Here is a 12,277-nt window from a genome sequence, read left to right as displayed (position 1 = left end):
GTTGTCTCAGAGGAGATTGAGCAGAGGAATGGGGCTAACTGGAATGCTCCATGGAGAGCTGGCATTGACTTGGTGGCTGAATGGCCTCCATCTGTGCCGTAATGACTCAAAGGGAATTCATATTTGTCAGGTTAATTCTCCATTATTTTAATCATATTGCTGTGCAAATTAAGTTCAATTTGCTAATTTTTTGGTTACATAGTTAATCAGCCATTCATATTAATAGCCTGAATTCATTAAAACACTGAAGACCTGGAACTCTTCCTTGGCAATGCGGCACAATATGAATATTTCTCTTGTTTGCAAGTTAAATAAACTGACATTTGAGGGACCCCACTGAGACTTGCTCCAGCTTTGATGGGAATATTCACTGACTGCTCTAAAAGGCAAAGCAATTATTTCTCTGCAGAATCTGAATAAAAAATGCGAGCAAAGGGGTCAGAAAGTTTCAGTGGTAATATAGCAAAAATTAAACTGGTTATGTTTCGATATCTTGAAAAGCATTTGGTTCTGCATATAACCACTATGTTTTCTGAAAAATGTTAAAACCTATTTATGTAATTGTCCCATTAAAGCTCCTTTTAAAAAAACTTCTAGGTATCTACTTCTAGCACCTGATTGAATGTCTGTAATAATATTTCCGATATTTGAATAGGATGAGATGTTCATAGCATATTCATTACTTTCATATATTAATTCAAATATGAATCTTGTCAAAGTGGTAGACAACAACTTCAATCTATAAGAGCATGATTTTTAATCATTTTTAGTATTGGGCTTACATTTAATGTCAGGGAAAGTTGCTGAATGGTTAGGCTACTAAAGGTCATGCGTTCAACACCACCATGTTCGACAAGTTATGGAAATAAATTCAAAATTCTGATCATTTGTGAGCTAGCTACAGAAGATGAAAACAGCTCTATTGCCATCAGGAGCCAAATTGATTCACTAATGGGCCAGGATTCTCCAATACTATTCACCCTACCACTGCTGCCAGTGAGAATGACAAAACTCCATTCGGTGCAGTGGGACAGCAGAATCCCAACCATGTGTAAGACCAGAGAATCCCAGCCATTGTTTGACTTTTAAGGACTACTCATTAAGTCATATAAATTTAGTTATCCTAAACAAAGTGATTATTGACCACACCGTGTCTATCAATGATGTTGAGGCAGGATGGGTATTCATGGGGTTTGCGAGGTAGTCGGGCATCACCGAAATTTCAATCAATACAAAGACTCATGAAAGCCAGTGTCCCAGTTTAAAGACTTATCTTTTGTTTGACCAGCAATCACAGGGAAAAATTATCAAAGAGTCCTCGATCTCTTCAGATATAGAGCAGCCAGACATCTCCAATAATTTCTGATGTATACAAGAAAGATCAATGATGTTCAAGTAAGATCCATTATGCACTTTTCTTAACAAATTTTCCTGCCTTTCATTAGCTTTGAATCGATCATCTCCAATATGCTTAAATGTGAACATCTATCACATACTTTAGCCAATTGCATTTTACCCCCTGCCATGATGATATTTCATTGATCCATTGAATCCGGATGCTTCTTCCCCCTATTGGCTAATTCAAGCTCCTGTATCGCTTAGCAACCAGATGACTGGCCACTAAGTTCAAAGTTAACATTCCCACAAGTTCCGCTCCAAGTCACTGCCAAACCAGACTAACTCATGATCCCATGTCTGTGCCAGCATCTATCTTATCTTGACAGTGAATAATTCTATTCATAAGCGGCCCTGAGAACCTTACTGCTAGCAATTCCCATTGATAGGAACCTGCAAAAGTGAGGTTTCATTGTTTCCTCAGTATGCGGTTCTGTCTGAAAGTCCCCGTACCATCAGGCCTTACAGCAACTTGCTTTTTGCTAAAGTGCACAATCACTTTACAAAAATACAGTTAATACGTTTAAAATATTAAAATATGCATTTAAATCGTAATCACTTGCGTTAAATCTCTTATTGCATTCATACATGTGTAAATTATTCTCTTGGTAGCTTATAAGTCTGATTTAGAGTCATTTTACTCAATGTTGGTACTTCAGTGTCTTAAATTCCTAATGGTTTAAAGTCTTCTCTAACCTACTAGAACTTTTCCTTTCCCAAACAATGGGACTTGCAGCAAATGAAGTTTATCGGCTTATCAAAGGGAGTCTATTTGAATTGAGTCTTTATGAACTACTTATGACCGAAACCACAGCAAGTCTCCAAATAAAAATAGTCATTTCCCCAGCAAAATGATGTGAGTGAAGAGTTATGTGGGTAAAATCACCATTAGTCACTGTCAACAATATGGATTCCTTAAGTGCCTGACAGGGAGTTCATCTACATTGTGGCTGGGACTTGTGGCACCACCATGCTTCTTGGCCTTTTGGTTAAGATCAAGCATAGGATCAAGTATGAGGTCAGGTGTAATATTTGCTCTTGTCAGCTTGGATCTTGTGTGTCTCTTGCCTGGGGACCATGAATTGATTTGAATTGATTTTTGGAGCAAGCAAGGGGATGGTTAGGGGCTTGCCTCTTCCACTTTGCACAATGGCTTAATAACTCTGAGAAAGAAACAAATCAAATTTGAAAAATACTTGTGGCACCACTATAAGCAGCCATTTCTCCCTCCACAGCCAAACCCACTGAGCAGTTCTAGCCTTTACTGTTTATAATCCAGATGTCCAGCACCTGCAGCATTTTGCTTATGCAAATAATCGACCAATCGGGGAACATCTCACACTTAAATATTGATCATAACATTATCAGTTTCAATGAGACGTTTAAAAAGCACATGTGAGTTATAACAACTTACCAAGATTCTGGATTTGGCAAGGTAAACTTTAATGGGACGAAATGCCAGAATCTACCTGTTGCCGTATCTATCCCTGGTGAGTAAGTTATAGAGTAATATAGCGCTGAAGAGGCCCTTCGAGTCTGCACCAACAAAACTACATTAAGTTTACGCTAATCCCACTTCCCAGCACTTGGCCCATTGCCATGAATGTTCTGATGTTTCAAGTGCTCATCCACGTATATTTTTAAAGGTTGTGAAGTTTTTGCTTCTACTGGGTAGCACAGTGGCACAGTTAGCACTGCTGTCTCACAACACCAGGGACCTGGGTTTGATTCTGGCCTTGAGTGACTGTCTGTGTGGAGTTTGCACTTTCTCCCCGTGGCTGCGTGGGTATCCTCAGGGGCTCTGGTTTCCTCCCATACTCCAAAGATGTGCAGGTTTGGTTGATTGGCCGCGCTAAATTGCTGCTTAGTGTCAGGGGGACTAGCATGGTAAATACATGGAGTTACAGGGATAGGACCTGAGTGGGATTGTTGTTGGGCCGAATGGTTTCCTTCTTCACTGTTGGGATTCTATGATTCTATGAAACAGAATGAGGATTAAAATTGTAATCGACGAAACTTGCAAATACTGCAACTCCTCACACCGACTTGAAGCTGTCTTCACACATTGAAATATTTGTCACATAAGTGCAGCTTTTCCTGTTGGTTGTTTACGTGTTATCAGTGCTGAGGTGAGTTCAAGAGATACCTGTAGCCTGCTGTTTAATGGCATCTCCTGCACAGTTTTGATGTGAATGATGAATTATTAATAATTGAATGATCACTTAAGGTTTACTATTCACCCTGGGATGATCAAAAACAATCTTAGTGCCAAGGGGATTTCAAATTTGTTTCAGTGTTTTTAACCAGAATTCAATCTTAAGATGATCAAGCGATAATCAGATTCCAAATTTGATAAAATATTAGGGATTGAACAAGTTGTACAGAATAAGCCTTCAAACAGTGGGTTATGGATTTGTTTTTTACCAGCTTGCATTTGAATGTTGTGTATTACAGTTGTGGCATCGCCAAATGCCATCAATTGAAGTTGAGGGAGGGATTTTTTTCTCCCTCCTTCTGTCAGGAGTTTTTGAGGTGAGGGCCATGTAAAATAGGATGGGTGGCTCGCTGACCACCTTCCTACCCACCCCAAGCTGTCCCCATAACACAGACAGCAATTAAGTCATCAACCAGTTTGTCAACTCTTGGGCCTTTTGAGGACCTTAACTGATCAAATAATGACCAGTTAAGGATTTAATTTCACCCCAATTGCATAATAGAGTGTGGGGAGGTGGGGGGGGTGGGTAGAAGGCATAAGAAAGTGGCCAGTAAGTTTTTCACTATCTGAGGTGAAAAGGTAGGAATGAAGGGGGATACCTCTTTTGGGCGTTGCCCTGTGCACATTGGGGGCACACCCACAAGATGTTAAATCCATTTACCTCTCCCCCACCTCCAAATCCTGACCCCCCACCCCATTCCATTCTTCTGTAAGGTCCCAGATCTCTCCTCACCCTGAATTACATTAGCAGAGCATCCATCACATTTTTACTCTCTTGTTCCAGCAGCAGCCACTATTTGCTTCCGATATGACTGGGACAGCTCAGCTACCAACCAATCAGATTGGCCAGCAGCTCTCAAAGGCAGGGCTTCTTTCCCTGAGGGACAGAAGTCAGACTCTCACCTTGTTAAGGAAGCTCCCAGATATTATCGCTGTGGGCCAGCCCTTCATTAAAAATCAGTTGGCTTCTGACTTACTTTCCTACCAGGGGTGGGATGGATGGAAAAAATGTATCCCTCTGTTAGATCCAGGCCAAAGTGGTTAAAGACAACTAAAAGAGAAAATGCTGGAAAATGTCAGCAAGTCTGGCAGCATCTGTAAGGAGAGAAATGGCTGACATTTCAATGGGTAGAGAGGGAGGGAGATACAGAAATCCTGTCGGAGAGAAGAGCAGTACTTCTTCAGAACAGGCATTCCTAGAAGAGAAATGGCAGTGAGTTAAACACTGGATAAAAGCAAATTACTGTGGATGCTGGAATCTGAGACCAAAAGAGAAAACAGTGGAAAATCTCAGTAGGTCTGACAGTATCTGTAAGGAGAAAAAAGAGCTGATGTTTTGAATCCTGATGACCCTTTGTCAAAGACAAATTTAGCTTAATACAGAATCAGTATATACCCTCAGGGGCTTATCAAATATAACAAAACTGGTTTTCAAAGATATGAGATGTAAGATAAAACCAAAGGGAAAAGCAGATAAAGGTACAAAGAATGGTGTACACCCAGGTGTTGACGTCACCTCGTTGATACATTTGTGTATTTAATAAAACTTGAATTATTCCATTCATAAGCTTTGTAATGAAGAGTCTTGATTGTAAGTATTACTGGGAAGATTTGTGAATTTTGGAGACTGTTGTGAAGAGAGTCTTAAAGTTGGTATTGCTTTAAGTACCAAATATGTGGTGTAGCTTTAGGAAAAAAACATGTGGAAGTTATACTGAACTCACCTTGGCATATTTGGGCTCCAGCAAGTCTAGCTTAGCAGTAAAGAGAAGACAAAGATACAATGCTGATTGGCTAGAAAGGTGGCCTGAGGACTAAATATTCCAGAATCAATGGTCAAAGAACAGTTAGAAGGGGCACCAAAGTTGCAAAGCTGATTGATTACAAGAATGATTGTCCGAGGATCTCTGGCTAGTAATACAATTTGAGGCTAAATTGTTGTGGGGATTTTAGGAGCATTCATTCCATTGGCAGATAATTGCAAATATTAGATTATAAGTTGTTAGTTATATTGATCCATGCGCACTTGTTTGGGCTAAATGTTGAAAAGTTACCTGCAAAAGGGATACAAAAACAGGGATGCATCGCTGGGGCCTTTACACTTACCAAGGGTTAGCATTTGTCACAGAACACTGCTGAGGGACGTTTGTCAGGAGAGAGAGTTAGGAATAGGACACTAACCTGTAGAACACTTGTCGGGAATAGGACACTTGCTATGAAGTTAGCATTTGCATAGGATATTGCCAGTCAATGGGTATTTGTTACAGATTGAGGGGTTGCTGTAAGAACAAAGTGTTAGGTTTTGTCGGTGACTTAAGTGTCACAGGGCTGAGGATTTCCATTAGAATCAAGTGTTAGAGATCAATGGATCAGTACAGACTAGATTGCCAGTACCAAACTGATCGCCTTAACAGAGAGTGAATCGAAATGAATCCCGACATGCAGAAGGAGGCCATTCAACCTATTGAGTTTGCAGAGACAACAATCCCACCAGGTCCTAACCCCATAACCCCATGTATTTACCCTGCTAATCCCCTTGACACGAAGAAACAATTTATCACAGAACATAGAACGTAGACCATTACAGCACTGTACAGGCCCTTAGGCCCTCAATGTTGTGCCAAGCTAAGTTCAAACCCAAGATTAAGCTATCCCACTCTCTATCATTCTGATGTGCTCCATGTGCCTATCCAATAACTGCTTGAAAGTTCCTAAAGTGTCCGACTGCACTATCACAGCAGGCAGTGTATTTCATACCCCAACCACTCTCTGAGTAAAGAATCTACCTCGGACATCCCTCCTATATCACCCACCATGAACCTTATACTTATCCTTCCTAGTAACAGCTACATCCATCCATGGAAATAGTCTCTGCATGTCCACTCTATCTATCCCTCTCGTAATTTTATAAACCTCTATTAAGTTGCCTCTCATCCTTCTCTGCTTTAAAGAGAAAAGCCCCAGCTCCTTCAATCTTCCCTCATAAGATCTATCCTCCAAACCAGGCAGCATCCTGGTAAATCTCCTCTGCACTCTCTCTTATGCTTCCACATCCTTCTTAGAGTGAACTGTACACAATATTCCAAATGTGGTCTCACCAAGGTTTGATATAGTTGAAGCATAACCCCACGGCTCTTAAACTCAAACCCCCTGTTAATAAACGCTAACACACTATAAGACTCCTTCACGGCCCTATCCACTTGAGTGGCAACCTTCAGAGATTGTGGATATGAATCCCAAAATCTCTCTGTTCCTCCACGTTCTCCAGAACCCTGCCATTGATCCTGTAATCCACATTCAAGTTTGTCCTACCAAAATGAATCACCTCACGCTTATCAGGGTAAAACTCCATCTGCCACTTTTCTGCCCAGCTCTGCATCCTATCAATGTCTCTTTGCAGCCTACAACAGCCCTCCATTTCATCCACTACTCCACCAATCTTGGTGCCATCAGCAAATTTACTAACCCACCCTTCAGTCTCCTCTTCCAAGCCATTGATAAAAATCACAAATAGCAGATGACCCAGCACTGATTTCTGTGGTACACCGCTGGTAACTGGCCTCCAGTCTGAAAATTTTCTCTCCATCACCACCCTCTGTTTTCTATGGGACAGCCTGTTACTTATTCAACTGGTCAAATTTCCTTCTATCCCACACCTTCTTACTTTCTTATCATGGCCAATCCACCTAACCCACATAAGAACATAAGAACATAAGAAATAGGAGCGGGAGCCTGCCCCGCCATTCAATAAGATCATGGCTGATCTGTTGTGGCTCAGTTCCACTTTCCCGCCCTCTCCCCATAACCCTTAATCCCCTCTCCTATCAAAAACCCATCAACCCGCGTCTTAAAAATATTTAGCGAGGCAGCCTCCACCACTTCAACGAGCAGAGAATTCCAGAGATTCACCACCCTTTGAGTGAAGAAGTTCCTCCTCAACTCCATTCTAAACCGCCCCCCTTTTATCTTGAGGCTGTGCCCCCTAGTCCTATTGTCTTTTTTGAGCGGGAAGAGTCTTTCCACCTCTATCCTATCCATCCCATTCATCATCTTATACGTCTCAATGAGATCTCCTCTCATTCTTCTAAACTCTAACGAGTACAAGCCCAGTTTATTCAGCCTCTCCTCATAGCTCAACCCCCTCAACTCCGGTATCAGCCTAGTAAACCTCCTCTGCACTCCCTCCAAGGTCAAAATATCTTTGCGCAGGTGCGGCGCCCAAAAATGCACACAGTACTCCAGTTGCGGCCTCACCATTGCCCTGTACAGCTGCAGCAAGACCTCCCTACTTTTATATTCAATCCCCCTCGCTATGAAGGCCAGCATCCCATTCGCCTTCCTGACCACCTGCTGCACCTGCAAGCTGGGTTTTTGCGACTCATGCACAAGGACCCCGAGGTCCCTCTGCACCGTCGCCTGCTGCAGTTTTTCGCCCCGTAAGTAATAGTCCTTCCTACCATTCTTCCTACCAAAGTGGACCACCTCACACTTGCCAACATTAAATTCCATTTGCCATTTCCTGGCCCATTCGCCCAGCCTATCTAGATCCTTCTGCAGACTCTCCACACCCTCCGCACAATTTGCCGTTCCCCCAATCTTGGTGTCATCAGCAAATTTCGACACTCTACACTCGGTTCCCTCCTCCAGATCATCTATATAAATGGTAAAAAGCTGAGGCCCCAGCACCGACCCCTGGGGCACCCCACTAGTCACCATCCGCCAATCCGAATAGCACCTGTTGACCCCCACTCTCTGCCTCCTATTTGACAACCAATCCTCTATCCACGCTAACACCCTACCCCCAACTCCATGTCCCTCGACCTTCTGCAATAACCTCTTGTGAGGCACTTTGTCAAACGCCTTCTGAACATCTAGAAAGACCACATCCACTGGCTCTCCTCTAGCGTGGATAGAGGATTGGTTGTCAAATAGGAGGCAGAGAGTGGGGGTCAATGGGTGCTATTCGGATTGGCGGTTGGTGACTAGTGGGGTGCCCCAGGGGTCGGTGCTGGGGCCTCAGCTATTTACCATTTATACAGATGATCTGGAGGAGGGAACCGAGTGTAGGGTGTCGAAATTTGCTGATGACACCAAGATTGGGGGAAAGGCAAATTGTGCGGAGGGTGTGGAGAGTCTGCAGAAGGATCTAGATAGGCTGGGCGAATGGGCCAGGAAATGGCAAATGGAATTTAATGTTGGCAAGTGTGAGGTGGTCCACTTTGGTAGGAAGAATGGTAGGAAGGACTATTACTTACGTGGCGAAAAACTGCAGCAGGCGACGGTGCAGAGGGACCTCAAAGACAAAGAACAACACAGCACGGGAAACAGGCCCTTCGGCCCAACGAGCCCACGCCGCCGTCCTACTATCTCAGTGACCTATTCATGATTTTAGTCTACGTCTAACGTGCGAGGATCAGGGAGGTCCAATTTAGGGACAATTTTAGTACCCAATCAATCAGCCTAAAAGCACATCTTTGGGGGATGTGGGAGGAAACCGGAGCACCCGGAGGAAACCCACGCAACCACGGGGAGAACGTGCAAACTCCCACAGACACAGGCCCAAATCCATGTGTCCGCACAGCAACAGAGATAGTCTCTGAGCTGTCATGTTGCCCTCGAGATGGTCCAGTTTAAGCACACTAACGACATGAAGCAATAGGCAACTCCCGAAGCAACATCCAAGAGCAGCCCACTACAACCTGCCGCCTGCATGCCCCTTGCTGGACTTAAATGCCTGTGGAGACAAAAAAATTCATTATTAAACAGGCAAAGACTAACATTCCTGAGGCAAAACGTATTCCCAAGCCTACAATGTTCAGTAAGGCCTACTATATCCCCCTATATGTAGCCCGCTCATATGGCTGTCTAAGTGACTCTTAAACAACCCTAGCGTGCCTGCTTCCACCACCTTACTCGGCAGTGCATTCCACACCCCCACTACCCTTTGCGTGAAAAACTGCCCTCTAATATTTGTCTTATACCTAGCCCCCCTCACCCTAAGCCCGTGACCCCTCGTTCTATCCATTTCTAGTAGCGGAAAAAGCTTACCACCATTTACTCTATCTATCCCCTTCATAATCTTATAAACCTCTATTAGATCCCCCCTCAGCCGACGTCTCTCAAGGGAAAACAGCCCAAGTTCATCCAATCTTTCCTCGTAAGACAGCCCTTCCATACCAGGCAACATCCTGGTAAATCTCCTCTGCACTCTCTCCAGGATCTCTACATCCTTCCGGTAGTACGGCGACCAGAACTGGACACAGTACTCCAAGTGAGGCCTAACCAACGTTCTATACAACTGCAACATCAAACTCCTACTCTTATATTCTATACCTCTTCCTATGAAGGCTAACATACCATACGCTTTCCTCATCACATTCTGCACCTGTACCGACACCTTCAGGGACTTATGCACTTGCACCCCCAGGTCTCTCTGCGTATCTATACTCCGGATAGTTCTACCTTTTATCGTATAACTCCCCTCCACATTATTCCGGCCAAAGTGCATCACCTCGCATTTCTCCGGATTAAATTCCATTTGCCATCTATCTGCCCAATCTACCAGCCTGTCTATGTCCTGTTGCATTGCCAGGCACTGCTCCTCAGTACCCGCCAATCCAACCATCTTGGTGTCATCAGCAAATTTGCTGATCACACCACCTACCCCCTCTTCCAAGTCATTAATATATACCACAAATAGAAGAGGTCCAAGTACCGAGCCCTGCGGCACACCACTGGTGACAGGCCTCCAATTGGAAAAGGAGCCTTCCACTACTACTCGCTGTCTCCTCCTCCCAAGCCAGTTCTCCACCCATCTACATACCTGGCCTTGTATCCCATGAGCCTTCACCTTTTCTATCAGCCTACCATGAGGGACCTTGTCAAACGCCTTACTGAAATCCATATAGACAACATCAACGGCTTGTCCTTCGTCAACCGTTTTTGTCACCTCTTCAAAAAATTCCACTAGATTCGTAAGGCACGACCTCCCAGTAACGAAGCCATGCTGCGTATCCCTGATCAGATTGCAGCGCTCCAGATGTTCATACATCCTATCCTTGAGGATCCTCTCCATTAGCTTGCCTATAACTGAAGTCAAGCTCACCGGCCTATAATTCCCTGGGTTATCCCGCTGACCCTTCTTAAACAACGGTACTACATTTGCAATGCGCCAATCCTCTGGGACCTCACCTGTGTCCAAAGAAGAGACAAAGATTTGCGTCAGAGGCCCAGCAATTTCATCCCTCACCTCCCTTAACAGCCTGGGATAGATGCCATCAGGCCCTGGAGATTTATCCGTCTTTATACTATCTAAGAGTCCCAACACTTCTTCCCTCGTGATGACTATATCCCTCAACGGATCCTCAAACTCCTCAAGCACAGCACCAGACATCAGGCCCCTCTCCTGCGTGAATACCGACGCAAAGTATTCATTCAGGATCTCCCCCATTCCCCCAGGCTCCAAGCATAGTTCCCCTCCTCTGTCCCTGAGAGGGCCAATCTTCCCTCTAACCATCCTTTTATTTCTAACATAGGAGTAAAATGCCTTAGGATTTTCTTTAATCCTACCCGCCAAAGCCATTTCATGGCCCCTTTTTGCCTTTCTGATGCCCCTTTTAAGTTCTCTCCTACATTCTCTGTATTCCTCTAACGCTATCTCTGTCCTCAAATGCCTAGATCTAATGTACGCCTCCCTCTTCCTCCTGACCAGGTCCTCAATATCCCTAGTTACCCACGGCTCTCTAATCCTACCCTTCCCATCCTTCCTCTTGACCGGCACGTGCCTTTCCTGCAAAGATTTTAGTTTTCCCTTGAGAGACTCCCACATACCCAGCGTCGACCTGCCATCAAGCAGCTTACCCCAGTCCGTATCTTTAAGATCCTGCCTAATCCGGTTGTATCTAGCCCTCCCCCAGTTTAACACCCTCCCCTTAGGACAGGCTTCATCTTTATCCATTAATATCTTAAACCAGACAGAGTTGTGGTCACTGTTAGCCACCTGCTCTCCTACTTCAACGTCAACCACCTGCCCAGGCTCATTCCCCAGAACCAAGTCCAGTATAGCCCCCTCCCTGGTCGGGCTATCCACATACTGCTCCAGGGATCCTTCCATTACACACTGTACAAATTCCTCCCCGTCAGCACCCTCTGATCTCGGCACCTTCCAGTCTACCCCGGGGAGATTAAAATCTCCCACTACCACCACCCTATTCTTCCTGCACTTATCTAGAATGTCCCTACTTATCCCTTCTTCCACAGCCCTCAGGCTGTTGGGCGGTCTGTAGTACACACCCAACATAGTAACATCTCCCTTCCTATTCCTCAACTCCACCCATAGCGACTCGATTCCTATATCCTCTATTCCTCCCTCCCTCTGCACTGCTATGATGCAATCCTTAACTAACAACGCCACTCCCCCACCTCTCTGTGACCCTCCCCTATCATGCCTGAAGCACTTATACCCGGGAACATTCAACTGCCAGTCCTGCCCTTCCTTCAACCAAGTCTCTGTCACCGCCACCACTTCCAACTTCCTTTCGAACATTATTGCCTTCAGTTCATCTGTTTTGCCAGTCACACTCCTAGCATTGAAACACATGCACCGAAGACACTCAGAAACAATTCGATCCTTCTTCCTACCCTCTGGGCTTACCCTATCCCCAATCC

At 44.5% G+C, this 12,277-nt stretch overlaps 1 non-coding gene across 1 annotated transcript; it reads left to right on the top strand.

Annotated features, from left to right (window-relative positions):
* The first annotated feature begins 2,364 nt into the window (after nucleotides 1–2,364).
* On the top strand, nucleotides 2,365–2,558 carry LOC145351104 (U2 spliceosomal RNA). Its single transcript, XR_013888324.1, has one exon. It is a non-coding gene; the product is annotated as a U2 spliceosomal RNA (small nuclear RNA).
* Nucleotides 2,559–12,277: the final 9,719 nt, after the last annotated feature.

Source organism: Carcharhinus amblyrhynchos, chromosome 1 (assembly GCF_965287045.1).
Source record: "Carcharhinus amblyrhynchos chromosome 1, sCarAmb.v2.hapA, whole genome shotgun sequence".
Taxonomy (NCBI): Eukaryota; Metazoa; Chordata; class Chondrichthyes; order Carcharhiniformes; family Carcharhinidae; genus Carcharhinus; species Carcharhinus amblyrhynchos.
Note: the sequence above shows the minus strand (reverse complement) of the source record. Positions and strands in the feature narration are given on the sequence as shown.